Source organism: Microcaecilia unicolor, chromosome 5, assembly GCF_901765095.1.
Source record: "Microcaecilia unicolor chromosome 5, aMicUni1.1, whole genome shotgun sequence".
NCBI classification, from domain to species: domain Eukaryota; kingdom Metazoa; phylum Chordata; class Amphibia; order Gymnophiona; family Siphonopidae; genus Microcaecilia; species Microcaecilia unicolor.
Window position 1 is genome coordinate 203,225,362 of NC_044035.1, and position 13,705 is coordinate 203,239,066.

Below are 13,705 nucleotides of genomic sequence, written 5' to 3' on the forward strand. Positions count from 1 at the left end.
ACAGGTTTCAGTGAAATAAGAGGTTTATTGGCAAGTGTTAAATACAAGGGAAAGGGAATGAGACTTGATATACTGCCTTTCTGTGTGTATTTTTTTTTTTTTTTGTAACTACATTCAAAATGGTTTACATAGTATATTACAGGTACTTATTTGTATCTGGAACAATGAAAGGGTTAAGTGACTTGCCCAGAGTCACAAGGAGCTGCAGTAGGAATCGAACACAGTTCCTCAGGATTAAAGTCCGCTGCACTAACCACTAGGCTACTCCTCCACAAGAATATTTATTTTATTTATTCATGTCATTTATACCTCACATTAGCCCGAAATAGACTCAAGTTAAATGTGGCTTACAAACAAACAATAAAGTGAATAAAACACAATAATGTACAGAATATAACACAAATTATAATAAGTTCAAGAAGCAAATTAATACATGTGCAGTAAGTAACCAGGGATTTAGAAACCAACTGAAGTACTAAATGAACATATTCACAGGAACATTTTCTAAACAAAGCAAAAATAAATTTGAGGGCGATACAACAATTCCTAAGCTGGATGAGGAAGTGAAGTCAGCAGTAAAGACGGACGCCTGAACGGGGTGCTTTGTCTATAGCCTGAGCAATTGTCCTGAACCAGCGATTTTCTTACGGGGGTATGGCTTTGGGTGAAGTGAGCATTTGTTGAGTAGTGGTGCAGTCTGGTGGCGTAAAAAAGTGGGAGAGAGGGCGGCTTCCCTCACGGGAGAGAAGCTGGTGGGCCAGGGCCCATGGGTTGCTGATTCTGTGGAGGATGGCACGAAATGGTTGGCATCTGCATCTCAAGAGATGGAGGGTGAGGTCTTGGACTCTCCGGGGATTTCCCAGTTGGATGGGGTCACAAAGGCAGTTATGTAACACTTGGATACTTGAGACGAAGACAGCTTTCCTCCATTAAAGAGCAGATTTTGGAGGCGGTTCAGGACTTGAAAGCATATCTGTAAGGTACTTTGTAAGGTAACAGAAAATCACTTAAAGCAGTAATTACTCTGGACTTATTTGGCACAAGGGGATGATCGGTACCTAAATGTGGCCCTTAGGTTCTTGTCAGGCTGTGCACCAATGAAAGGAATAAGGCCAAAGTGGAAATATATTTATTAAAATATTTATTATAGCTGTAAAAATAACTATATGGCAAAATGCAAAGCAAGTTACAAAACTATGTACACTACTAAAATATACTAATTATTACACCAATAGATATATGAAAATATGTAACTATATGTGTAATTATACAACTATAATATCCTGAGTAAAGATTACCACTTACTGGTAGCAACAGAATTAGGTTAATGACCCCAGATCCTGGGACAAACCAGTCCTTTACAGGCAAAACCAAGACTAACTACACCCTGAGCTATAAGAAGAAAAATCCTGAATCTCTCACCCTTGAGGCCCCGTAGGTTCAGAGTCCAAGAGGGTGTTGAATCGGATTCTTTTTTAGGCTCTAGTAGATTACCTGTGAGCTCTGATAGATCAGGAATAGTCCAAGATCCCTGCTCTTTGCATCTGGTTACTCAGTTCATAGAAAGCCACAGAGCCACAGTGCTCAGCACAGAGTTCAGTTGTAGCTCCTCAGAGAGAGAACTGTACACCAGGCAGTCTTCTCTTCTGGTGTTCTTTCTTTCTGTTGTCCAACATTGGCATTCCTCTCAGTCCAGGTTATACATATGGACTAATCATAAACTTACATAAGTAATGCCACACTGGGAAAAGACCAAGGGTCCATCGAGTCCAGCATCCTGTCCACAACAGCGGCCAATCCAGACCAAGGGCACCTGGCGAGCTTCCCAAACGTACAAACATTCTATACATGTTATTCCAGGAATTGTGGATTTTCCCGTCCATTTAGTAGCGGTTTATAGACTTGTCCTTTAGGAAACCGTCTAACCCCTTTTTAAACTCTGCTAAGCTAACTGCCTTCACGTTCTCCGGCAACAAATTCCAGAGTTTAATTACGCGTTGCGTGAAGAAAAATTTTCTTCAATTTGTTTTAAATTTACTACACTGTAGTTCATCGCATGCCCCCTAGTCCTAGTGTTTTTGGAAAGTGTGAACAGATGCTTCACATCCACCTGTTCCACTCCACTCATTATTTTATATACCTCTATCATGTCTCCCCTCAGCCGTCTCTTCTCCAAGCTGAAAAGCCCTAGCCTCCTTAGTCTTTCTTCATAGGGAAGTCGTCCCATCCCCGCTATCGTTTTAGTCGCACTTCGCTGCACCTTTTCCAATTCTACTATATCTTTCTTGAGATGCGGCGACCAGAATTGAACACAATACTCAAGGTGCGGTCGCACCATGGAGCGATACAACGGCATTATAACATCCTCACACCTGTTTTCCATACCTTTCCTAATAATACCCAACATTCTATTCGCTTTCCTAACCTTAGCAGCACACTGAGCAGAAGGTTTCAGTGTATTATCGACAACGACACCCAGATCCCTTTCTTGGTCCGTAACTCCTAACGTGGAACCTTGCATGATGTAGTTATAATTCGGGTTCTTTTTTCCCACATGAATCACCTTGCATTTGCTCACATTAAACGTCATCTGCCATTTAGACGCCCAGTCGCCCAGTCTCCCAGTCTCGTAAGGTCCTTCTGTAATTTTTCATAATCCTGTCGCGTGTTAACAACTTTGTGTCATCAGAAAATTTAATTACCTTGCTAGTTACTCCCATCTCTAAATCATTTATAAATATATTAAAAGGCAGCGGTCCCAGCACAGACCCCTGAGGAACCCCACTAACTACCCTTCTCCATTGTGAATACTGCCCATTTAACCCCACTCTCTATTTCCTATCCTTCAACCAGTTTTTAATCCACAATAGGACATTTCCTCCTATCCCATGGCCCTCCAATTTCCTCTGTAGCCTTTCATGAGGTACCTTGTCAAACGCCTTTTGAAAATTCAGATACACGATATCAACCGGCTCCCTTTGTCCACATGTTTGTTTACTCCTTCAAAGAATTGAAGTAAATTGGTCAGGCAAGATTTCCCCACACAAAAGCCATGCTGACTTGATCTCAGTAATCCATGTCCTTGGATGTGCTCTGTAATTTTGTTTTTGATAATAACCTCTACCATTTCCCCTGGCACCGACGTCAGACTCACCGGTCTATAATTTCCCGGATCTCCCCTGGAACCTTTTTTAAAAATGGGCGTTAACTTTGGCCACCCTCCAATCTTCCGGTTTCACGCTCGATTTTAAGGATAAATTGCATATCACTAGCAGTAGCTCTGCAAGCTCATTTTTCAGTTCTATCAGTAGTCTAGGATGAATACCATCCGGTCCAGGAGATTTGCTACTCTTCAGTTTGCCGAACTGCCCCATTACGTCCTCCAGGTTTACCGTGAAGTCAGTAAGTTTCTCCGACTCGTCCGCTTGAAATATCATTTCAGACACCGGTATCCCACCCAAATCTTTCTCGGTGAAGACCGAAGCAAAGAATTCATTCAATCTCTCCACTACGTCTTTGTCTTCCTTGATCGCCCCTTTTACCCCTCGGTCATCCAGCGGCCCAACCAATTCTTTTGCCGGGTTCCTGCTTTTAATATACCGAAAAAAAAATTTTGCTATGTTTTTTTGCCTCTAATGCTATCTTTTTTTCGTAATCCCTCTTGGCCTTCTTTATCTGCGCCTTGCATTTGCTTTGACCCTCTTTATGCTGCTTGTTATTTTCAGACAGTCCCTTCTTCCATTTTCTGAAGGTGTTTCTTTTAGCCCTAATAGCTTCCTTCACCTCACTTTTCAACCAGGCCGGCTTTCTTTGGGACTTCCGTCTTTCTTTTCTATTTTGCGGAATATGTTTGGCCTGGGCCTCCAGGATGGTATTTTTGAACAGCGTCCATGCCTGTTGTACAGTTTTTACCCTCTCAGTTTCCGCCCTGTTTTTTTTTTTTTTTTAACCGTTCTTCTCATTTTATCATAGTCTCCTTTTTTTTTTAAAGTTAAACGCTAACGTATTTGACTTCCTGTGTATAGTTACTTCAAGGTTGATATCAAAACTGATCATACTATGATCACTGTTATCAAGCGGCTCCAGTACCATAACGTCCCTCACCAGATCATGCGCTCCACTAAGGACCAAGTCTAGAATTTTTCCTTCTCTCGTCGGCTCCTGCACCAGCTGTTCCATAAAGCTGTCCTTGATTTCATCAAGGAATTGTACCTCTGTAGTGTGTCCCGATGTTACATTTACCCAGTCTATATTTGGATAATTGAAGTCACCCATTATTATCACATTGCCCATTTTGTTTGCGTCTCTGATTTCTTTTATCATTTCTGTGTCTACCTGCTCATCCTGGCGAGGCGGACGGTAGTACACTCCTATCACCGTCCTTTTCCCTTTTATACATGGAACTAGCAGTTGAGCCCGTAAAAACGGGCTGGTATTGGGGTTTTCCTTCCTTCCCCCTCCCTCCCCGCGAGGTCGCTACCGCCCCCCCCCCCCCCCCCGGAGTCGCCGCCATCCCTCCACCCGGCCCGGGCCCTCTCTCTCTCTGCTACTAAACTTACACATCCATTCGCCGGAACGCAGCATGCACATCAGCTGAGCTGCCATCGGCCCTTCCTTCTCTGCCTGTGTCCCGCCCTCCTGTGACGTAACGTCAGCGAGGGCGGGACACAGGCAGGGAAGGAAGGCTGATGGCAGCTCAGCTGATGTGCATGCTGCATTCCGGCGAATGGATGTGTAAGTTTAGTAGCGGAGAGAGGGCCCGGGCCGGGTGTGTGTGTGTGTGTGGGGGGGGGGGGGGGGGGGTAACAGTAGCGGTGACCTCGGGTGGGCGGGTGCGGTAACCTCGGCGGCGCAGTTTCCCTCTCTGTCCCGCCCTCGTCATCACGTATTGACGCGGGGGCGGGACAGAGAGGGAAGTCTCTACTGCGCATTTGCGAGTGAGTCGGTCACTCGCCGTTTATATGTTTGATTTCAACCCACAATGATTCAAAGGTGTGATTTGTGTCCTGCTGAATTGTAATCTATCTGACTCAAGGCTCTCATTAATGTACAATGCTACCCCACCCTATCAGTACGATATACTTTGTACCCCGGTATGACAGTGTCCCACTGGTTATCCTCCTTCCACCAGGTCTCAGTAATGCCTATTATATCCAATTTTTCATTTAGTGCAATATATTCCAACTCTACCTTCTTATTTCTTAGACTTCTAGCATTTGCATATAGACATTTCAGAGTATGTTTGTTGTTCCTATTTGCATGATGCTTAGTATTTGACACTAATGATTTGCCATCTTTTGTCTGATCTTTGGTTGTATTTAAGGGCACCTGGCCTACCACGGTCTTTTGTGCAACCTCACTATCCAGAAACCCTATCTTCGCTGTTTGTGAGGTATCCTTGCAAGATACCTTATCCCGAACCATGCGCTTTTGAGCGACTGTCTGCTTTTCCCCCATTTCTAGTTTAAAAGCTGCTCTGTCTCCTTTTTAAATGTCGATGCTAGCAGCCTGGTCCCACCCTGATTAAGGTGGAGCTCATCCTTTCGGAATAGGCTCCCCCTTTCCCAGAATGTTGCCCAGTTCCTAACAAATCTAAAACCCTCCTCCCTGCACCATCGTCTCATCCACGCATTGAGACTCCGGAGCTCTGCCTGTCTCTTTGGCCCTGTGCATGGAACAGGTAGCATTTCAGAAAATGCTACCCTAGATAATCTGGATTTGAGCTTTCTACCTAAGAGCCTAAATTTGGCTTCCAGAACCTCTCTCCCACATTTTCCTACGTCAAAGTCGTTCATTCGCGAGAGGATTGTGAAAAATTACAGAAGGACCTTACGAGACTGGGAGACCGGGTGGCTAAATGGCAGATGACGTTTAATGTGAGCAAGTGTAAGGTGATGCATGTGGGAAAAAAGAACCCGAATTATAGCTACATCATGCAAGGTTTCATGTTAGGAGTTATGGACAAAGAAAGGGATCAAGGTATCGTCGTCGATAATACGCTGAAACCTTCTGCTCAGTGTGCTGCTTCCGGCTAGGAAAGCGAATAGAATGTTGGGTATTATTAGGAAAGGTATAGAAAACAGGTGTGAGGATGTTATAATGCCGTTGTATCGTTCCATGGTGCGATCGCACCTTGAGTATTGTGTCCAATTCTGGTCGCCGCATCTCAAGAAAGATATAGTGGAATTGGGAAAGGTGTAGCGATGGGCGACAAAAATGATAGCCACCCAGTTATCTATATGCCTGATGATCGAATGACTACCTTTTGGTCCAGGTGATTTGCTACTCTTCAGTTTGTCAAATTGTGCCATTACATCATCCAGGTTTATAGATTTCATTCACTTTCTCTGACTCATCAGGTTTGAATACCATTTCTGGCACTGGTATCTCCCCCAAATCTTCCTCTGTAAAGACAGAAGGAAAGAATTCATTGAATCTCTCCGCTATGGCTTTGTCTTCCCTGAGTGCCCCTTTTACCCCTTGATCATCTAGCGTTCCAACTGATTCTTTTGCCAGCTTCTTGCTTTTAATATACAAAAAAAAAGTTTATTATGTGTTTTTGCCTCCTACACTGCCTTTTTTTCCAATATCCTTCTTTGCCTTCCTTATCGTCGTTTTGCACTTCACTTTCTATTCTTTATGCTGTTTCTTATTATTTTCAGTTGGATCCTTCTTCCATTTTCTGAAGGATTTTCTTTTAGCTCTGATAATTTCCTTCACCTCACTTTTTTAACAGTTCCAGCTGTGGTTTAGTCTTCCTTCCTCCTTTTTTAATGCACTGAATATATTTGGCCTGGCCTTTCAGGATAGTATTTTTGAACAGCATCCACGCCTGATGTAAATTTTTTGACCTTCGCAGCTGCTCCTCTAACTTATTTTTTTCACCATTCTCATTTTATCATAGTCTCCTTTTTGCAAGTTTAATTCTAACGATTTCCTGTGTGTACTAAGGACTAGGTTTAGAATGTTTCCTCCTATTTTTGGTTCCTGTACCAGCTCCTCCATAAAGCAGTCCTCCCTAGCATGCCCTGATGTTACATTAACCCAGTCAGTATCAGAGTAATTGAAATCACACATTATTATTGTGTTGCCCCGTTTGCTATCCTTCCTAATTTTTGATAACATTTCTACATCTGTATGTTCATCCTGGCCAGTTGGACGGTAGTACACTCCTATCAGTATCCTTTTCCCCTTTACACATGGAATCCCAGTGGATTGAAATTGTAAGATGTTTTGTTTCCTGCAGTATTTTCAATCTATTTGATTCAAGGGCCACCTTAACATACAATGCTGCCCCTCCACCAATTTGATCCACCCTATCACTATGATATAATTTGCACCCTAGTATGACAGTGTCTTTCTGGTTATCCTCCTTCCACCAGGTCTCAGAGATGCCTATTATATATCTAATTTTTCATTTAGTGCAATATATTTTAATGCTCCCATTTTATTTCTTAGGGTTATGGCATTCGCCTATGACCATTTCAAACTTTGTTGTTTCTATTTACATCTTGCTCAGCAGTTGATAGTGTTAATTTGCAATCTTATAAAAGGTTCAGAGAAGAGCGACTAAAATGATAAGTGGATGGAACTTCTCTTGTATGAGGAAAGGCTAGAGAGGTTAGAACTCTTCAGCTTAGAAAAGAGACAGATGAGGGATGAAATGATTGAGGTCTACAAAATCCTGAGTGGTGAAAAATGAGAGGAACTAAATCAATTTTTTATTTGTTCCAAAAGTACAAGGGCTAGGGGACTCTCAATGAAACTGCATGGAAATACTTTTAAAACAAATAGGAGGAATATTTTTTCATTCAACAAATGGTTAAGCTCTGGAACTTTTTGCAGGATGTGGTAACAGTGGTTAGCGTATTTGGGTTTTAAAAGTTTGGACAAGTTTCTGGAGGAAAAATTCATAGTCTGTTATTGAGATGGATATGGGAGAAGCCACTTCTTACCCCAGGATTGGTAGCATGGAACATTGCTACTAATTGGGTTTCTGCCAGGTACTTCTGACCTGGATTGGCCGCTGTTGGAAGTAGGATATTGGGCTAGATGGACCATTGGTCTGACCAAGTATGGCTGTTCTTATGTTATGTGATAAGCCCAGAAGCTGTAATGCCTGTGGAATTTTGGTTGGCATATTTTGTACTATTCTGTGAATACCTAGCTTCTTTTTTTTTTTAAATTCTTTATTTATAAATTTTAACATTCATAATATATGCTTATGAGTGAAAATACACCAAAAGAAAAATCATCAGTCAATATACACATATAATCAACCTCAAGGGTACTTAACTATCGCCCACAAATTTAAATAATTGATCCAAGAAAAAAAGGAAATATCTATACTTAAATCTTAAGCAATTTCACAAAAGGGAAAAAAAAAGCAGCTTAATTCCTGAGTGGCTTACTCAAATCTGCCATACAGTTTTACATATGAGACTAAACCTGCACTCTGACCTCTTCTCTGCTTATTAAAAAGTCCTCCAGCTGTTTTGTTTCAAAAAATTGATATTAAGTTGAAATTTTACTCTACATATACATGGGAATCTCAGAAGAAAATCTACCCCAATTGCTATTACCCTAGGGCGTAACAATAAGAACATCTTACGTCTCCTCTGAGTTTCCCTAGATAAGTCAGGAAATACTCTAACTTTTGAAGCCAAAAACAGCGAATCCAAGTGTCTCAAAGAAAGTTTGAGTACAGCGTCTCTATCTATTTCCAACGCAAATGTGACCAGTAAAGTGGTCCTTTGGGTTATAACCTCAAGAGAAGACTCAAGGAATGCCGTGAGGTTCATTGCATCGTGCCTTTGTAAATTTTCTGGGATATTCCCATCCACTTGTATATAATAAGGACGGGTTATAGGTGACAATGAATTCTCAGGCATTCCCAAAGTATCTATTATATTTTCTAACCATTTGGATTGGAGGTATCAAAGGGGATCTAGGAAAATTTATGAAACGTAAAGTCAATCTCTTAGAATAATTTTCCAAATGCTCCAGGCGTCTTAAAGTGAAGTTTTTGTCCTTAATTAAAGTTTGTTCCACCAGTACAAGTTTTTCAGTTTTTTCTGACAATTTCTTAACCTCCGAAGCCTGGAGTTCACAAGTTTGTATTTGATTTAACACAGTCTCCGAAAGTGCTTTAATTGTCTCTATATTCTTCAAAACTAAAACTTGTAATGCAGATTGGGTCGTAGAGGTTAGATCCCATAGTGTCTCCAAAGTCACTACGGCAGGTTTCACTACCGTTCCCACTAAAAACTCCGGAAGAGGGGCCTTGGAGGCTTGCTCCAGGATACTCACTGTTTTAGAAACAACGTGAGTAGATGATAGTCCCGGTCCCAGTCCCTCCTCCTTATCGGCTCCAGATGTCCTCTCGTGCTGGCTCCCTCCCTGTTCGCCATGTATTCCTCCTAGGGTTGTGGCGACAGGGCTCGCACCTAGAGCTTCTCTTCCAGGTTGTGGAGGTGCCGTACGCTCGACGGGGCTCAGGGAAGCCCCGTCTCCACTGCCGTCTAGCGTCAAAGCGCCAGCTCCGGCTGAAGGAGTAGACGCCAACTCAGGAGCGGAGAAAACTCGGAATTGCTCCAACGTCGTCTGGAGTAGCTGGGGCGTTCTGCCCGGGACATGGGGAGCCTCCTGGACTTTGCCTCTCCTCTTCCCCATCGATTGACAGGTAAGACGCTCTCACAAGAGTCAGCTGCTGCAAGTTCCGAGCGTGTCCGATTAAGCTGCTCAAACCGTCGCCATCTTGGATCGAATACCTAGCTTCTTAACATTGTAAAACGCACAGAACTATAATGGGCTTGTGCGGGTTATAAGAACTGATTGTGTTGTATATGTATGCAGATATGTTTGCAAATGCCAATATGTCACCTAAGCACTATTCTGTGACTACTCATCTCTCTGATAGTTTGAAGTTAGGTGTGTGTATATATCATCAGCTTCTGTGTGAAGTGTGGACGGGGCACATTAGCATGTGATACTTACAGAATACTATGTTACATGCATATCTCCCGGAAGATAAATATTTGCCTTACAGTAGCATAATTAATATAGTATAACATGGCTCCCCCCTCTTCCTGCCATTTCTATGGCTGGCATACTTATGCCACACCTAAGTGCAAACATGCAAATATATCACTAGCATTAATTTGTTTATTTATTTATGACATTTGTACCCCACGTTATCTTAAACAAGTTTGGGTTCAATGTGGCTCATAAATAGAACAATTGACAACATATTCAAGTTACATTAGATATACTGTGAGAAACTTGTATGAATGCAATGTAATTAACAAAATAGAATACAATAGAATCAACAGTAATAGTACTGGAACTATACAGTGAATCAGTTATTTTTGTCAGTGAGAGATGATCTTTCTAAGTGATTCTTTATTAATTTGCAAAATATGAAATAGTTGTTTGACATAATCGCTTGGGAAGGGAGTTCCATCTCTTGCTACATTGATAAGAAAATCCAGCCTTGTGAATTTTTATATTGGAGTTTACTGCAATTTGGGTAGTGGAGAATGAGGAAGTTTCTAGCATATTTTGATGAGGTTCTGCATATATGATTTGATGAACAAATACATATAATTTGAATGTGATGCTTGCATTTATTGGAAGTCAATGTAATTTTTGTAATAAGGGAGTCGCTTGATAATATCGAGGGGCCCTGAGTACAAGGCAAGCTCCCGTATTCTGTTGTGTACTTTCCTTCATAGAATGTATCCCAGTCAGGTACACTGTTATAGAATTACCCCCATAGTGCCACTTGCCCACCAGTTTTATTCACCCTATCATTACAACATAATCTGTACCCTGGTTATCTCAGTGCCTGGTTGGTTATTCTCCTTCCACCAGGTCTCAAGATGCCTGTTGTGTCTACCTCTTCATTCAATGCTATACGCTCTAACTCTGTCATCTAATTTTTTAGGTTTTTAGCATTTGTATACAGTCATTTCAAAGTATCATCTTGTTCATATTTGTTACCTTCTTAGCAGTGGACCATAATGTGCAGTCTTTCAAGTCTGTCAAATCTTCACTTAAAGGCACATAGGCTTTTTTTTTTGTCTTAATTGCAGCCTCTGTGTTAGAATCCACTGCCTTCCCTGCTTTGATAGTATCCTTGAAAGATATCTTACTCTGAACCAAATACTTTTGAGCTTTCTCCCGGGTTCAGGTTTTAAAGCTGTTTTATCTCGTTTAAAAAAACAAAACAAAACACAAAAAGCAAACACTGGGCCTTCAGGATTTAGAAAAATGTTGTCCTTTATTCTGACAATGACCCAACAAGGGCCGTGTTTCGGCATGCAAACGCTTGCATCAGGGGTCAGAAAAGGTCTAATAATATAGAATAAACACTCAGGATATGTGTCCTAGTGTCTAAGAATAATCTGTATATGCTGCAAAAAACGCCGTCAGTAATAAAACCGCCTGCCTGTCTGACAGCAGTGTCAAGACAGGCGGGCCGCTGAAATTTCTGGTGTGGAAAGGTAGATCTGGGAGTCGTCAGCATAAAGATGATACTGAAAACCATGGGATGAGATCAGAGCACCAGGTCCCAACTATAGTTGTTCCCGTGGTACTCTGATCTCATCCCATGGTTTTCAGTATCATCTTTATGCTGATGACTCACAGATCTATCTCTCCATACCAGAACTTTTAGCAGGAATCTAGACAGTCTGCTCCTTCTTAGCACTGTCACTGTCTAAACTCTTATGTAGGTGGTTGGTCCTGAGGTTTGTGATCCAGCATAAGCTGTAAGCAAAGCTGAGTTGACACTACATTGGACTAACATACATTTGTGTATTTCATTTCTCAACTTTCTCCCCTTCCCACCCCCTACAAAGTTTCATTGATTATTTTCCTGGTCCACCCCTTGAGATCTTTGATCATGGCCATCCTCTCACACATTATCTCTCTGGAGGTGGTGCTGAGAAATCTGCAGGTCCTAGTTTGGGGTGTTGGGCAGAAGTATCTGGTTGTGAGGAAGCATAGGAACTGTGCAAACACATGCTGCAGTTGACATGGCATAGTGATTAATAACCATGGGCTGAAAACAAGGGGTGCTGGGTGAATAATTTACCCCCCCCCCCCACCTTTGCATTGCACATGGTATAAACCAGAGATGCTAAGGATGGCCCACCCCTTTTATAGGCAATGTGTCCAGGCTTTAAACCTAGAAAGATTTAAGTTTAAAAAAAGCATCAGAAAATATATTTCTTTCTTTGGTACCTTTCAGAGGATATATACAGTGTGGTGGTCAGTTTCCCCTGACTGAGAAAGATCCGCCACCTAATCTTCACATGGGTCCATTGATGCTAGTGGATTTTACGAGCCCATATTTTTAAAAGGAAATTATTTATATGGCACACACACATGCATGTTTCTAGCATTGTGCTGCTTATGTGCCTACTCAGTGAGTGCTCCCTCTCAACCAACTCTGCCTGTTGTCATGTATATTTTTTTTGCATTTGCTGTCAGTTCTCTCCCTCAGCCTAAACAGCGCATTCACACTTTACCTCTCATATTTTTCCTATTCCTGCCCCTCCAAGAGACATATTGGCTTTTTCTAAGGTCAGCCCAGTGCCTAACAAAGTTTATGTTCAAAGCGTGTTATATGTATTGCCCTCCATAGTGCCAGTTTTTGGCCAAGCATTAAGGACCATGACTCTGTTTTGAGCCTGGTGCAAGCATGCTGTTTGTCATTAATAAGTAACATTTCCCAGCTCCTGCAGCTTCATAGTGACCCCAGCTGGATTTTCGAATTCACTGACTCCTTAAATTTAATTTTCAATGTCAAGATTCCATATAAAGAGAGTTAAGAGGTAGAAATCAAGCACTATTAGGGCACTAATCCGTGTTATTTGCCCCTTAATGCATATTAAAGGGCTGTAACCCTGATTATGGTGCCCTAGTACAGCAATAATTAGGTCACCCCGTGTTACATAGTTATGGGATGAAAAACATGCAAATGCATGTAAAGCAAGTCACGATATATCCATTAGAATAATCCTAGCTAAACCCCCAGTAGATGGAAACATGACCCCTAGCGGTAGTACCATGGAATTTGGAAGAAGGCACTAGTGAGGGCAAAGGTGACTGGAAATTGCTTCTGCCTGCACCACTAGACACCAGGGATTTTCAGGATAGGCCACGGGAGGGGGGCCTAGGGGATGGGTTATTGCCTGGTTGGTAGTGGGGTGGTTTGGAGGAGGGGCTATATGCGGATGGAATGGCTGGCCATGGGGGGGGGGGGGTTCCTTTGAGTTGGCGGTGTCTGGTTGGAATGGTACAAAGAGTGATCTTGAGTGGGGGGGCACCCAAGAGGTGCTTTCTGCCTGGGGTGGGGCACGTTGGCCACTGCTTTTGATCACACTTCTGATCTCTTTAAGCCCAGGAGCATTGGGCTTGGCAGCCTAGTGCTCCTGGGCAGTACTATAACGCTGCTTATGACGTGGCTTTCAAGCTACGTTATTCTTTTACCATGGGAGTTGGCAACCTATGTTACTGAGATTCTGCAAGTCGGTGACTCTGGTAAATCAAAGTGCAGTAAAAAACCTGCCTTTTATTGCACCTTACCTTGATAATTCTCCTCTTAGGTTGATAAATTTAGCTTTCTTATGATATTGGAGTAGTTAAATGTTAGTTCCCAGTACTGCTCTTTTAAGATGTTCTGTTCTGTTTTGGTTTG

At 42.2% G+C, this 13,705-nt stretch overlaps 1 protein-coding gene across 4 annotated transcripts in view; it reads left to right on the plus strand.

Moving 5' to 3' along the window:
- C5H16orf70 (chromosome 5 C16orf70 homolog) overlaps positions 1-13,705 on the plus strand; it is a 1,028,424-nt gene that overhangs the window by 85,247 nt on the left and 929,472 nt on the right. The gene's annotated exons all lie outside the window — the stretch shown is intronic.